The sequence below is a fragment of the Columba livia genome, chromosome 14 (assembly GCF_036013475.1).
Source record: "Columba livia isolate bColLiv1 breed racing homer chromosome 14, bColLiv1.pat.W.v2, whole genome shotgun sequence".
Lineage (NCBI taxonomy): Eukaryota > Metazoa > Chordata > Aves > Columbiformes > Columbidae > Columba > Columba livia.
Genome location: NC_088615.1, coordinates 5,500,270 through 5,515,421, shown reverse-complemented (window position 1 = coordinate 5,515,421; position 15,152 = coordinate 5,500,270). Strand labels below are relative to the sequence as shown.

At 40.5% G+C, this 15,152-nt stretch overlaps 1 protein-coding gene across 6 annotated transcripts in view; it reads left to right on the top strand.

Annotated features, from left to right (window-relative positions):
• The window catches only part of SGCD (sarcoglycan delta), a 326,687-nt gene that overhangs the window by 94,280 nt on the left and 217,255 nt on the right, over positions 1 to 15,152 (top strand). Inside the window, exon 1 of one of the 6 annotated variants that reach the window (XM_065029703.1) lies at positions 2,303 to 2,659. The exons of the other annotated variants lie outside the window; for them this stretch is intronic. The gene's annotated coding sequence lies outside the window, so the exon portion shown is untranslated. Of the gene's footprint in view, positions 1 to 2,302; positions 2,660 to 15,152 lie in introns of those variants that run through there. 6 annotated transcript variants of the gene reach the window in all.

The following is a 15,152-nucleotide window of genomic DNA, read 5'->3' as shown; positions in this document are numbered from 1 at the left end:
CTCTTTCAGCTGCACTTTATGTTTCTGCCTGAGGTTTTTATAGATTTTGTCACTTTAAAAAAACTATTACTAAGGGCAGAGTTTTAATTATCTGATTTCCTTTTCCATTTAAACTTCCAGACTGAATTTCATCTAAAGATCATATCTACCGTGTATTTGATTATTGGATGTAGATCAGTCATCTGTAGATATCTGTATCATCTGTCACATGCATTGGAGAATGAAGTTCAGAAATTAGAATCTGCTGCTACTCATTCTGAGTTATCCTCTTGGGATGCTGTTCAGCTCAGGCAAGCAAATCCACCCTGGTTCTGCACTGCACCTGCAAGGTGGTCACAGAGCTGGGCTGGGAAATGACAGCAGGTAAAATATTTCCAGATCTTAAATCTCCAAAAATAAAAGCATGTGCCAAAGTCATTCTGCATTGTGATAATCTATGGATGGTCTTTGGAAATGAAGCAGGATTGTCCTGCTCAAAGACCATACCCAAGCAGTCCTTCAGGCAATACACTGAGTATAGATTTCCTTGTACACTGTACAATCACTACATTTCCAGCGCAGTCAAAAAAAGTAACAAAGGAACCTCTTTGGAACAGTTCTGTTGTGTAGAGCATGAGCAACCCTTTGGTCTTGTACAGCTGTGAGTTGTCTCTTGCCCTGTAGAAGATGGACATCTCTTCAGCTGGTGCAACTTTTCCTGGTCTTCCCAATAATTAAATTATTCCTTAAACATTTACTCTGACATAAATCACTAAAGCAGCCAGGTTCATCTTCATGGCAGACAAATGCAATGTTCCCACAAAGGAAATGCACCTGCAGTATGCTACAGAAATGATTGCAAAGTGGTGGTTGATTAATCGTCTTCAAGCTCTTGAGTTGTTCATGCTATTTTAATGGCCTGCACGGCTTTTCGTTCCAGCATATGTGGAAAATGAAATATTGCCAGTTGCATGGGGTCATGCAGGGTCCATAGAAATGCAGAGGAAAGAGATGTGATGTAGAACAATGAAACCATTTTTAGCTTAATAAGATAGACACTACTTGTAAAGATTTCAGTCACCACCAGGCTGCTCTGCTTTTGAGGATCGTGTGTGGCCTGGGTGCACACTCAAGGTCTGAAATGCAGACCCAGCTGCAGTGTCCCTGACACTAATTCCACACGTAATGACAGCTTCTTAATTAGGCCTGTTCTGCTGGAGCACTTACTCTCCACTTATGTAATGAATTTTCTGTTAAGTGAAAGTGTAGTACAGTAATTGTGATGCATGATGGCTGTGTTTAGATAACCCTCCTATTATTTTAGGAAGTGCAGTACTTCAAAGAAAACTTATCCCAAGGTGTCCCTTAAACTTTTCTTTTGTATTACCCTCTAGATTACTCTCCTATCTCCTTCCTTTGATATGTTAATGCAATCATTTTCCCTATCAGGACTCATTGCTCCTACCTTTTTTTTTTCTTTTTAATGTAATTTAATTTTGTGGAGAGTTAATGCTTTATCAGTCTTGTTCTACTATTTGAGAATTTCTGTGACCACTTTTCTTCTTTGAAATGAAAGTCTGCATACTTTCCTGACTGACTTCTTTTGTGTTTACTACTACATTATGTTACTGTATTTTAACAGTTCTTCCTTATTGTTCTTTATTCTTCTAAATCACAGCAGCACTGATTTTTACTTGGTTTTAGTTAGGGCTGCTTGCGTTCTATAACATTTTAGCATAATTAACAAATATGTATATTAGGTCTCCTGACTGGAAGGTTTTGTCAAGCTCTCTTCTAGGCACGTACTTGTTAACTTTGAAACTTTAACCAAGATTAGTAAAATTTACTCTTGTGGGAAATAAACGCTTGTTGGAAGGTCACAAATCAAGTCTCTGGCATAAGGTGCTTCTTTCTCTTGGCCAAAGAATCACCTGTCAGATTTCACCAAAACTTGTGCAGCATATGAGATCTGACTTGTTTTTCATCAGCTGTACAGCAAATGATAATGAGTTAATTTACTGCTCATTATTTAAGCCTTTTGAGCAATAGCTTTACATATCTATCAACCATTGTCTCAAAAATTAGGTGTCCAGCTGGGCCACCCACGCACAGCCCAGATGATGCTGATTCTGCAAGGCTGGGGTTGCCTCACACTGAATTGTAAAGATCTAATTCTTAATCCCACTCTTACTCAGCACAAAGTTGATAGAACAGTTTTATCGTTTGTACTTCAAATTTAGCTGAAGTTGTATGGTTTAGCAGGAGCTTAATTATATTTACTGTAGAATTCAGCCAGCTCTTTTTGTTTTTTCCCATCTCACAGTACTGCAGAAACACCCTGGCCGTACAGCTGAAAATATCACTGCTTGATTCCTTCCCAGCAGACCGTGGTGCTCTTATAATTCCGATGGTCCTGATACGGCAGAGCTTGAGCGGCTAAAGAAGAGGGGAGGAGGGAAAGCCCCAATTTAGAAGTTCGTGGACATGTGGCCCTTCATGTCACTGCAATGATCTCAGTGGGACGCTGCTATTAGGAGCCTCAGAGGGTTCGTGTAGTCGCAGTGGTGACTGAAGTGTAGCATAAAGGTAGCAGGTTTTACATCAGCCTTAGTGGGGACCCGTACCAGTCTCTGTCAGCACGGAGCCACCTCCCTTGCTTCTCTGCGGTCCTGCTTTCATGGTATTGGAGGGTTTGCCTTTCTCTCTGTAATACTGATGTATTTAGCAATATTTTTCAGCTTGTTAAAAGTGTGCTGCATCTTTGCCTCTCAGCACTTGAATAGCAATTAACAGTATCAATGTGTAATGAGGTACTGTATATAGGTTGAAAGAAAAAGTCCTCCTTTTCTTGTTTTGTGTCTAGCGAACATAAAATGAAATTCAGACTTCTTGGGTTACTGCTTTTGCATCTTTGTGGTTTGTGTTAGTGTGAGTGAATCTTGGTTTTCAGGGATTATCACTCAGGCTGATGGAATTGGGAGTCTCTGGTCTGTTGGCACTGAAATTCCCTGCTGAATATCTCTTTGTATGGCTGGCTCCCCATCAGAAGTCAAAGCTGGACAAGCCCTGAACTTTGGGGATGTCTTTGCTGATCCACACCTTTTTGGTCTGCAGCTAGATCGAAGAGCCAGCTGAACTCAAAGGCATGGGAAGTCTCCATCTGGAGATGGATTTCAAGTCTTATCTCTGCCTGATTTTTCACAACTCCTCCGTGATCTACCCTGTGCTACTGCGCGGCTGCTCTGACAGGCAAGACAGAGATTTTGTAATTAGGAGCTTTCCATCATATGGTGTCCCTGCTGCGTTTCATCGCCAGCTGTCTTCCTGGGGCTGAGGCAGCTTTGCTTTTGCCATGCTTCACACAGCATTAAACTGTGTAGAAAAGGCTAAATATTGTAGGCCAGATGCTGCTTTCCCTTTGCCTTTTATCAGCCTAGAGAGTAATTTCACTCCTGGAATGGCACTTTGCTCATGTTAACTGGTGCATGACTGCAAGAGGCTCCTGTTCCTCCTCAGTCCTGATCCTCTGGCACAGAGAGGACTGTTTGCAAAGGATTACTTCCAGAATGGTCTGATTGTGTGCGACCACCTTTACTTTTTCATTTTGGGGGGTTTTGGTGGTTTTCCTTCCAGCTGCAGCCACAAAGGCAAGCAGAATGTGTAGTGGTTTTTGGTTTTCTTTTTAGGAATCCTTGGAACAGGAATGCCAATGAGATCTTTTATCACAACACATACTTTAACTGGAGCTAACCTCTCTAGATAATTATCTAATAAAGCTGAAGTTTTCTGCAGTATCCACAACACCAAAAGGTGTTCTTTGAAGATGAACTCCTCCTACTCACTTTTCTTCTCCATTTTTATTTGGAGATGCTCTTTACCCCGCTTTTATCCTGCGAGGGAGGAATTTTCTGAGCCTGAAATGAAGAAGCAGCCCCTGAGGGGACTTCAGTACAGAGAGGTTACAACTCAGGCAATAATTTGGGTCAATTTAAATGGCATGTGGGTGTGGGTTTAAATAAATAGCTTTAACCTTTAGCTTACTGATGGAACTGAAAATAGATACAGGGTTGGGCACGTTGCAAGAAAAGTGTACCATTGCTGCCAGCATTACTTTGAATAAATAGATCACTCTTCATGGCTGTCAAACCAGCACCTTTGCCGGTAAGAAGCAGTAAGATTATTTTTCTTTCTCTAACCAGCAGACAAATGTGAAAGAAGCTCTTATCTTTTTTTTTTTGTTGACGGTTTCACATTCACAAGTCTGTACTTTGTTTCTATTAACTGGAATTTAATAATATTTATAGATCTTCGTGGTTATGTAATTGCATAGTTACATCTCTATGTAGACTCTCCCTAACCAGTTATATCCTAAAGGCAAGAGTTAGAGCATGTATTGATCATTACTGAATGTTATTGCCTGTTTCAGCTAGGAACTCTGTGAACTCTCTTCTTCCTTTCTTTCAGTTTTTTGTAGCTCAAGAACTAGAGGGGAGCTCATGAAACTGTTTAATTTACAGGCCAAAAAGTGGTAGATGTGCTCTAGATTAGTAATAGTTCTCTCCAGTCTGAGCTCTATCACTGCTCTTTTCCAGGTAGGAGATGTGGAGTAGGTATGAGCTCCTGTAGTTTGCATCTACAGTAAAGTTACCAGCAGAATTCTTATGCTAGAGTACAGACATGTGTCTGGAGAAGAAATGTGAACTTAATTGTTATATATTAAAATCTCATTCAAAGTATTGTAATGAGAGGTGGCTATTTGGCAGCTACTCAAAATCCTCCAGAAAGAGTTGATTTGAGGTCAGAATTTCCAGTTAGTTGGTGGGAGGGGAAGAAAAAGTTGTTCTTTTCCTGAGAGGAGTGAAAAATGTGTTAAAAAACTCAAAGAAAAGAAGCACAAGACAGATGTAATGGAAACATTTTGTTAAGATTTCAAAGTATAGCTGAAACCGAGCTTGGAGATTGCTGGTTCAGCTGTTTGCCCCTGTCCAGCAGCTCTCGCAGGGAGCAGAATCCCCGGGAGCCCACATCGTATCAGAGACAGCCTGGAAATCACAGCTCTTTGGTTGCTACCAGGGCTGCTGAGCTGCTGGGCTCTGTCTCCATGGCACTGAGCAGGAGAAGCTCTACTTTAGAAGTTGGGAAGTTGTGACTTGCATTCCCCAAAAAGCCCCTGGTTTCTGAGGCTTCTTGTCTTCATTGCCAGGCTGCTCGGTGAGAGCACTCAGCGCTCAGGACAGAAAACAGTGTGATGAGTGATGGTGACAGTGAACTTCTTGAGGAAAGAAAAAGCCGGTGTTGTGTGTCAAAGGCTTGAGAAAACATGGTTTCTGGTTTATCTTCTCCATGTACCAGGGGCTGCTCAGAGGCTGCCTGCAAGGAAGGAAGCTGCAGCCTTGCCTGGTTTATGCTGATGGGTCGGTATTTTGGCACTAAATAGCAGCATCGTAAATGTTCATTATGTCCTACAGCACTAAACCAGTCAAGCAGCTGAGTGTCCTCACTCTTCAAAGCTGGAGCTGTATTTTCTTTGCAAAGGTCAGTAGTATTAAAGAGAAGCGTATGTTGCCCACCCTCAGTAATGATGAAGCTCATCAGCATGGGAATTGCCTAGATAAATAAGGTGCTGATAAAAAAACTTACCAACTTAATATCTTGTAAAGGCAGTGAGATTTCTTGGAGGAGTACGTAGCTATTATCAGCCACTGATTTGCTCTTGTAGCATGAATGTAGGCATGGTAGAATATGCAGATAATGCTTCATAGTAATGATCTTCTGATAGAAAATAATGACAAAGAAAAATGAAGTTTGGTGTGGGCTACAGTTTTTTTAGTACCATTTCTTACTGCAGGTTGTTACTGCTGGCTATACCTGCCGAGTAGCAGATATGAAGTTAAAAAGCATGCCAAGGACAAATAAATGCATTTTCACCTTTCCTAATTGCATAGATCATGACCTCATTATAAACAGGTTGCAGCCTTGTGTTATGTAAAATGTACCACAGGCTTGACCCTATGTAGCTGCGTCACACCGTGACAATGTGAAGCTCTGTGGGAAGATGTTTTGGCATACATTTCCATAATGAAATACCTTAAATTTGCTTATGCAAAACAGATTGGAAGTGATTCACTAATGTGTGAGCAACTTTTGCAAAGAACCTCTTAGAAGAGGAGCAGATTGGTCATGAGCTTGTGATTTCATATTTTGTGGGTGTGGGAGGAGATGTTGAGTTGCCGAGGCTGGGGGACAAATTGCCACAAGGTGCCACCAAGGACAAAACCTCAAGAGCTGAAGTCCAAAGGGTTGGACCTCATTTCACAGCAGTGAGACCATTCACCATACAACGGTAAGGACTGGAAGGGAGATGCTTGAGAGACATAGAGAAATTCTTCCTTTTTGGGTTATCTGCCAACTTGCGGGATAATCAAGATGAGCAAGAAAATAGCACAGGTGGTTTAGTTGTTCTATAGCTATTTGAAAGGATTTCTTAAACCCTTCCCTGAAGCATCTGCCTTTGCTATTGCCTGATTCCGGTTTCTGGTCTAAACAGAGCGCTCGTCTGATCTGCTATGGCAGATTCCAAATTCTTAATATCATATAGCATAATCCGTAAGGACACAGTGATATCCTCTGCAAGGTGTTTATCTTCTGTGCCCTGGGCATTTTTGTGACTTTATGTTCATCCCTTGGAGGCTTCTACAGTGCGTATCAGTGGAGGATTCAAGGATCTGTCCAACCAAGGAATGCTGGCCACAGCAACTGCTGAAGGCCAGTTGGTGTGTTATTAACATCTTCATCTGCAATTCTGTATTAAACGTGGTTGTGGTCAGTGTTTTCTTTCCTTGGTAACAGCATTGTTAAACATGTCCCTACCTCCGTGTGCGTGCGTACCTTTGTGTGTGCACGCAAGAAACAGTCTGCCATCTATGTGGGTATATATGAATGTGTGCATGTGTATAGACAGATGGAGGGCAGTTTGATATATAATACGGGCAGGTGTGGATTTTCAGTTATCTGCAGAGAATATAAATGCGTGCGTCTGTATGTGTAGCTGTAATGAGTTCACACAAGTAACAGAAAGATGAATATTGCAGTGTGCGCTTGGGAGGAGCGATGCATCCTGAAGCTTCAAAGGCTGTCCTGGCTAAAGTGCTTGATCTGCAGAAATCAGCAGCTGACTTGCCCTCAACACTGAGCGCTGGGGTTTGAATGGGAAAGGTGCATCTGGAGGGGGAGATGTTGGTTATTCATGTAACAATTTGTATTAAGTAGGCACTTTCTTGTTCGTTCGTTTTGATCTTTTTTAGGCACCCTAATTATGGATGCAGTTTTAACAAGGATTATAGAGGGCCTCAGGGGTTATAAACTAGGAGGAGAGGTTATGAAAATTATGTTTATATTCATTAGAATAGGAGAGATTAAGAGGGGTCGTGACCAAGGTGTACAAAATCCAAAAGATATTGAAGAAAATATGATACCACCAGAATATTCAAGAGAGAAACTGTGAAGATGGGGTAGGTATAGGGCAGGTGACATTTTGATTGGAATTGGTTATGGGACATTTTTACAAGGGTATTGCTCTCAGTGGGGAAAATAACTTATGCTGATCAGTGGGCTATAGGAAGACAGCTTAGGACAGAGATATATTGATGGCCAGAAGTATTGGGTATGTCACGTAGCTTCTTTAGTAGTGTCTGAGCAGGCTGGGTTTTGGCAGGGAGGAATTAATTAAATTTAAAAAGTAATTGAACTTTTGAACTTAGGATGCAAAATGTTTGGAGGGGGAAAAGCCCACACCTTCATACTGAAGGTACCTTTGAGCAAACTTCTTAATTAAAGCAGTGCTGTAAGCTGAGGTATTTGCTCTCATGCACAAAGACTAGATAATTTGGGAGGAGTAGCACAGCAAAGAAATTAGACCTCTGGTTTGTTCTTTCCCCTGTGTGGCTCCATTTACCACTGACAGGACAGCACCAGCCTCTCTGTGAGTTCCTCCAGGTAAAGGTCCCATCTCTCTGCATCTTTCATCTGTAGCACTTCATAGGGATGGATTCAAGATTCTCAATGCCTGTTGGGTACTGTGTTTTGCATAGTGTATATGGCTACCTTAGGTGTAGGTTAGAGGTAGATTGGGCACTGAAATCCAAGGATGATCTAGAACCTATTTAGTCCTTCAATTTATGATCCATTTCTTCTTGCTTGGAGAATGTATAAAAATGGGGCACATTCAAACCTTTTACCCAGTCATATTGCAATAATGGGGGTATGTATTGTTTTCATGTCTGCGTACACCTCACTTTTCAAATTCCTTTTATGAAATGACGTCTATGTGTTTCCCCAGAATTCCATGCAATATTTAAAGCCAAAACTTTGTTAACCAATGTAACTTAAAGCATTTCAATCAGTTTAGCTGAACATGAAATAAATTGGTAGTTCTTGGCTCTGTTAAGTGTCTACAGTCCAAGGGGAGACAACAGTTACTTTTAGACTATTTTTGTTGCATTCAAAAATCTTTTGTGAGAGAGAGTGCAGTGATGATTTGAGAAAATGCATTTAGCCAAGACTAAGGAAGCTGGCAAGCTCCTACCCAACTCATACTGGTTCTTGAGATTCAGCCTAGAGTTCACTAAAGCTGCTGTGGCTGAAGAGTTCAGTGCTCAGCAATGTGTGAGGGTAGGTTGTTGGCTGTGTGTAGAGCACATGGGGGCTGTGAGTCCAGGAGACCTCCACCCTATCCTCTGATTATTTACACAGTGAGTAATTACCTGGGAATGTGGATATTTGATACGTCCTTCCTAATCACTGCATATGGAGAGGAGGGGTAAGGAGTGAAAAGTTTGAGAGTTTTTTTTGTTCATCCCTTCCTCCTGTGCTGTTCAGTCCAGCTGTGCATCGCTCGGTGGGAAGGCAGACGTTGGCATAGTTGGAGCAGTGAACGTGGGAGGTGTATTGTGGCTTCCAGAACACTTCTGCAGTTAAAGTTTGTAGCCAAGCCCCTTCTGAAGCCAGTACATCTAAACCTATATCATTATTAATTAAAAAAAAAAAGTCACGAGGAACTTGTATGGCTGTACCAGGAGCTTTTCACTAATGTGGAATGGTACAAACCTGGCAAGGAAAAGATGGATGGCTAAGAATACCAGTTGTGCAGCCACATAGGCTAAAGTCAGAAGGATCGAGATGCGAAGTCAGTTACAACTATAAACGGTTATGAAACAACTTACAAAAGCACTGGCAGTAAGAGGAAGGCCAAAGTCCATCAGTAAGTACGGGAAGCAAATAAATGGACTAGACAGAGAAGATAGAAATACCAAATGCCATTATTTTGCCCTGCTCTTCACAGAAAGGTTAATAATTGTGTCAGATCTATAACAGCGTTCACTGTAACAAGGGGTTATGAGCAAAGGCAAGAACAAGATAAGGATTATTTAGATAAATGTGATATATTTGGGTCAGCATGGCCTTCTGAAATGTACCCACCAAATTATTTACAATGACTTTCAGAAGCTTGTGGAGGATAGGGCGATTGTCAGAAGTCCAGAGGAAGGCAACATATTAATAGTACCTGTCATCACAGAGGACGGTACAAGGGAAATAGAGGTTTGTAAATACTCAAAAAGATACAGAGCAAATTATTGAACTTCCACAGCAGCAAATAATATCTAATATGCTTTATTAAGCCCAAACTGATCTAATTTCCTTCTCTGGGTGGCTGATCCAAAAGAGAAAGCAGAAGCGCGTGGTATTTAGCCAGGAATCGGATGCTCACTAAAGCACCACATTCTCACATCTGAGAGAAAGCTGAGCTCAGACTTGCAGCTTTCAAACTTTTTGATTGTGGATCAGTAGAAGGTTTTAGCAGAGGTTCACATTCCCAGGTAGCGAGGAATTCACTGGCCAATAACTACTAATGGCTGCAGATCTGACTTGAACAAAATCTCTAACAGCAGTTTATTAGTATTTAATTCAAATGTCCTTTGACATTTTGACTATGGCTTGTGAGAAAAATCTACCTTAATAATTTTCATTAGTTGCTTGGATGGTGGACCAGAAAGTACATTTTCCTAGTGTGGATGAGCACTAATCATTAAACAGTAAAACAAATTGCACACAGGCTAAATAAGGACTTGCTGTATAGGGACCGTTGCTTCAGGAGAGCTCAGCATGTCACTGTGGACCCTCAAACTGATGGGTGGCCAACAGAAGCTGCTGTGACAAGGTGTTCACAATGGATGTAGGCAACCTGAGAGGGACGCAATAAAACCAGCCCTAATGCTTCTAGTATTAGCCTGTGATCCACTATACTCAGAAAATGTTGCAACTACTGAGGAAGGGAGGTAACCTAAGGAAGCTGGAGGGAAGAGTATTGAAACATTTGAGACTATTTCAGAGCAGCTGCTTAAAACACGTTTCTGACCTCTTGTTACCAGACTCAAAGGTGGCCAAACAGGTAGCAATTTGCCTTGATAATGGAACCAAAATTTCAAAATCTGTATGCATGAATGCATGACATGGGGGGATTTATGCACTCATAAATCCAGTTACAGTTCTGATTTAGGAAAACACTGAAACGTTTGCATAAGTTTTTCTCTGACAGATTTTAAGCAGGAACTAAAAGCTTTTCCCTGAATTAGTTGCTTTTCTGAATCAAGACTCTATCAAACATATGCTTGAGTTAGACAAAGATATGTGCAGTAGCATAAATTCTTTGAAGGGGAGGGGAATATGCATTAAGATATTTTAAAATGTCTATTTTTATAAATACTTTCTCTAATGGAGATTGCTGTGTACAGCAGTATGTTCTTTGCTCTCTCTCTTCCATCCCTTTCCCCAGTGTATATACTGAGAGAGTTTTGCCTTGGGCAATAACGTGTACTGCAGTGGAGTATCACTTACAGAAAACTTATCTAACATCATACGAAAATGTAATAGGTGGGTGGAGGATGAGAATCTGGAAGAAAGCCTTTAAAAAGTTGTCTTAAAGATAATTCTTTTTGCATAAGATTGCAGAGTAGGCATTCCAGCATCTTCTATGAGCACTGGATTTATGCTCTGTAATAAATGTATCCGTAGGGTGCTGCGTTGTTGTAATGATAGTGAATGATAGCAAAATTAGGAGAATTAATAATGACCCAGCTGGAATAATTTAGCGCTGTGATAACTAAACTCTAACCTAATACTCACAGAACTATTTACAAAGCACATTGAATGTGAGAGTCTGAGGGGAATCTTCTGTAGAAAACAAAGTGAAACCCTAATCATAAATAAAAGCCATAGCATGTCATTAAGAGGATTAAGTGGCTTGAAACTGATGTCTAAGGCATTTTGGTTGATTGTTGCTAAAAATACCACATGGTTGACAATTATCTCCTGTTTTCCACCCTGTCTTCTGCTAGTTATCTGTCATGCAGTATTATCCTTGTTTACCAGCACTGCCTCCTACCAGGTCTTTATCTGTGAGGTTTGCTGCTTCATGCCAGACCTGATCGGGATTTTGCAGTCTGATGTCTTGGCACCGGTCAGTGCCAAACCATTAATACCTGAATAATAGTGAGGGAGAGGCCAGGTTCAGCAAACACTGGGCTGAAACCAAAACAGAACAGCACAAGACTTGTGGAGTTTATTAAAAATAGTTTCTTCTATAGTTTTTTAAACAAAAGGCTTGGGGTTTAGTTAGAAATAAATTCTTTTTCTAGGAAATATATCTTATGTGATAGTTAATAAAGTTTTCAAAAAAACTCTGAAATTTCAATGAAACATTGCACAAATGAGTTTTAAATGGACTTAAACACATAATAGCTTTCTGAATAATTAATACTTCTGAGACTTTGACTTTTGGTCTAGTTGTATATATATGTTTTTTAAAGTAACAAATTTTGAAAGATAGGAAAATTTCCTCCTCTGCTCTGCTTAGTGATTCCTTGTTATTCTCTCATTGGATTATGCTTTGTTGGGGAGAAGCAGCTGCGGATGCAATTTAGACCAGTCAAAGGTTTCTGAGGCAAAGGTTTATAAGAAGTGTCGTTGTATCTCAGTGAATATTGCCACATAGATGCTTTCCAATCTATTCAGGCCATCAGTGAAAGCCCGTGGAAAGGTGTGTTGCACGAAATTCCTAGATATGCGATAGGCACGTTAAATAGTCATGGAGCAACCAGATCTCTGGCTTTGCACTGTTTGTTGTAGCCCTGAGCACAACAGGTGGTAGGACAAACTCTGCAATTCTGATATTTAAATCCCCAAATTAATGGGGAGTCTTACTGTGATGACAGCAGCCTTTTGATCAGGTCTTACTAGAAAGGATGCAAAGTCTCTGAGCTTGCAAAGGGATAAAGAGAAACTCAGGGCAAGTGGCCCTGTGAAAATCTGCATGTGGGAGACTGAGGGTCCAGGGCTTTCTGCAGCAACCTGCCACACAGCCCTGCATTGGTTTGGATGTGTATGTGGAACAGCTCTAGTTTTAACCTGGCTTAGCAGACTCATGTCAAATATCACCCCTTGTCATTTTTGAGAGCATTGAATTAAACCGTCAAGAAATGTGTGTCTTCAACATCACGGGTTGGATTTGGGTGTTAAGAAATTCTTCTGGCTCTTGCTGGTTCTGTGTCCTGAGATCGTACGCTACTGTGTTATACTGGGCTTTGTTTCTTTTGTAATTAGAGAAAATTGGCACTGAGAGAAACCCCAGAATTTCAGTTACAAGTTGGAAGGTTTGGGTGTGGGGGTTTTTGTTTGGGTTTTTTTGTTTTGTTTGTATTTGTTTGTTTGTTTGTTTTAAACTGTATGTCTTGAATCCATCCTCACAGTGTGGAATATTGATAGTAGAAGCCAGGTGAATTTTCCCCAAGGCAGAGGTTCACACGTTCCATGTCGCTGGCTCCACCGCTGGGCTCCAGACAGTAGAAGAGGAGTTGCAGGAAAAAGTTAAGGGCGGCAAAGCTTTAAACTGTGATTCAACCCATTCCTTCTCACGTAAGATGAGATGCCGAATCCTATTGCCTCTTTTTCTTGGACACGTCTGTCCTTCCCCTGCAATACAGTTACACCATGGTTGGAAGTTTAGTCCATCGTTTAGACCTAATCATCCTGTTTTGAGGACACCAGCATAAATAAATATTCGATCATACTGGTTACTGTCTCAGCGCTGTCTCAGAGTTTATTCAGTTTATTTTGTGCACTCACAAAACAGTAGGCCTCAGTCAAAGAGGACTTTCATGAGCAAAAGCAAAGATGTCAGCGGTTCTGCCTGACGCTGATGGCCGTGTTGCTGCCGCTCTGTAGTAATCCAGTCACCCTCTGGGAAAGTCACGTATTTAAGGAACATAAGCAGGAGGAGAAGGTATCTGCTTTGTGCTGGAGTTGAAAGATGTTGCCACATGGAATTAGAATTTCTGTCTCGACAGCAATCAAAACGAGCCTTTCATCATGCGTTAAGGTAACACTCAAATTGTTCTGTAAGCATGAGGAACTTAATTGTATTATTTTGAGGACGCATGCATAAATAAATATTGAATATATTTGTGATCTTGCATGTGGAAATGAAGCTAAAATATTAGTGAGAATGGAGACTCCTCAGTACTGGGTATTGACTCTTAACAGCCCTGCTATTCTGGCTGTGAGCTGGATTATTTTGAGCTACTGTGTTTCCCTTTTTGGTTGATTTAACTCAATGGAGTCCTGCATTCGTTGAGCATTTAAGTGACCAAGCAAGATGCAGTCTTCATAAATTATTACAGGCCAGTAAAAACCCATCGCACTCCATAAAGGATTTTGGGTATGGAACAGTAAAGAATCTTGGTTCGAGTCACAACTGGCATCTTTTATTGAGGAAGGAAAAACTAAATCTTATGAAAATACTATAGATAACACACTATAAATGAAAGAAATGTACTTGTATATCAGAGCAATCCATTAAACACACACAACCTGCTAAGAGATATAGTAGTATCATTCCTGTATAAATCAGTTAATAAACTATTTTTTAATTTTTTGTCAGACTCATGAAGCCAATTAGCTTGGTAATAAATACTCAGCTTTAATGGGCAAATAAATAATTAATGTTATTGCCTTTGTAAATTTAGCTTTTCAGTTATAAATTAACATAATTTTAAGAGTAATGTTTCAGGACGCATTCTACCAGCCAAATCTAAATCAAGCAATTAAACTGTAGGTTTTCCACATCAAATGAGTTGAGTTTATAATGATACAAACTGCAGGCAGAAATTTGTTTTTCATTGTCAGTTTCATTACAAAAACATGAAGGAAACTATTCTGCAGTAGATGTAATCAAGTATATTATTTAAAGAACCATTAATAAATGCTTTAACTACTTTTCGTTGTCCCTCCACAGTGAAACAGAAAGAGGAAGGAATATTTCCCATCAGTCTCTGGCACTGGGATAATTGCCTGGGTGTAATTGTAATGGCCACTGTAAAATGTTTATTGCTGGACAGTGGTTGTCACATCTCTTTGGGTTGCTTGCAAAAACACAATGTGCAGTACAAGTCTGAAGAGATAAAAATTGCTCTGTAGTCATTAACTTAAAAATCTCCAGGCTGACTTACACAAGCTGATAATTTAATCATACTTCCCCCCCCCGCCCTGTTTATTGCTTCGTATTTTTTGTGATGTGCATTTGCCATCTTCCTATGCTATTCTTCAAGCTTAGTGAGCGATCAGAGCAGTGATGCTTTTTTTGAGAACAACAGGTAAGTTAGTAGGAATATGTAACTATTTCTACTCCGAATGCAAGTCAGAGCTGGCAAAATTCAGCCCTTTGAGTTGCTGTTCCAGAAGAACAGAATACATGGCTGTAACTTCAGGTTGGCTCAAGAGTCCAGGAGGTTGCACTGAGATTTCTGAGGTTGCTTGTGAGACACAGTTAAGGAGTGTCTGAAACCACCTATATGCCTTCTGAAACTTAGAAGCTTCAGGGAGATCAGACTGTAGGAACTTGAACCTTTCTGTGTGGGTGTGATTTTGTGTGGGTTTGTTTTGTTTTGTTTTGTTTGTTTTTAATTTAGAATTTCAATTTTTTTTTAATGGTGTCAGCTTGTGACTTCTGAAATACCGCTTTTCATTAGAAACAGGAAGAACCCAGAAGAAGTGACTAACATGCACACGCTCACAGGCTTGTGAAAACTTGAAGTCTCAAAATTTGTCTTGAGTCAACTCCT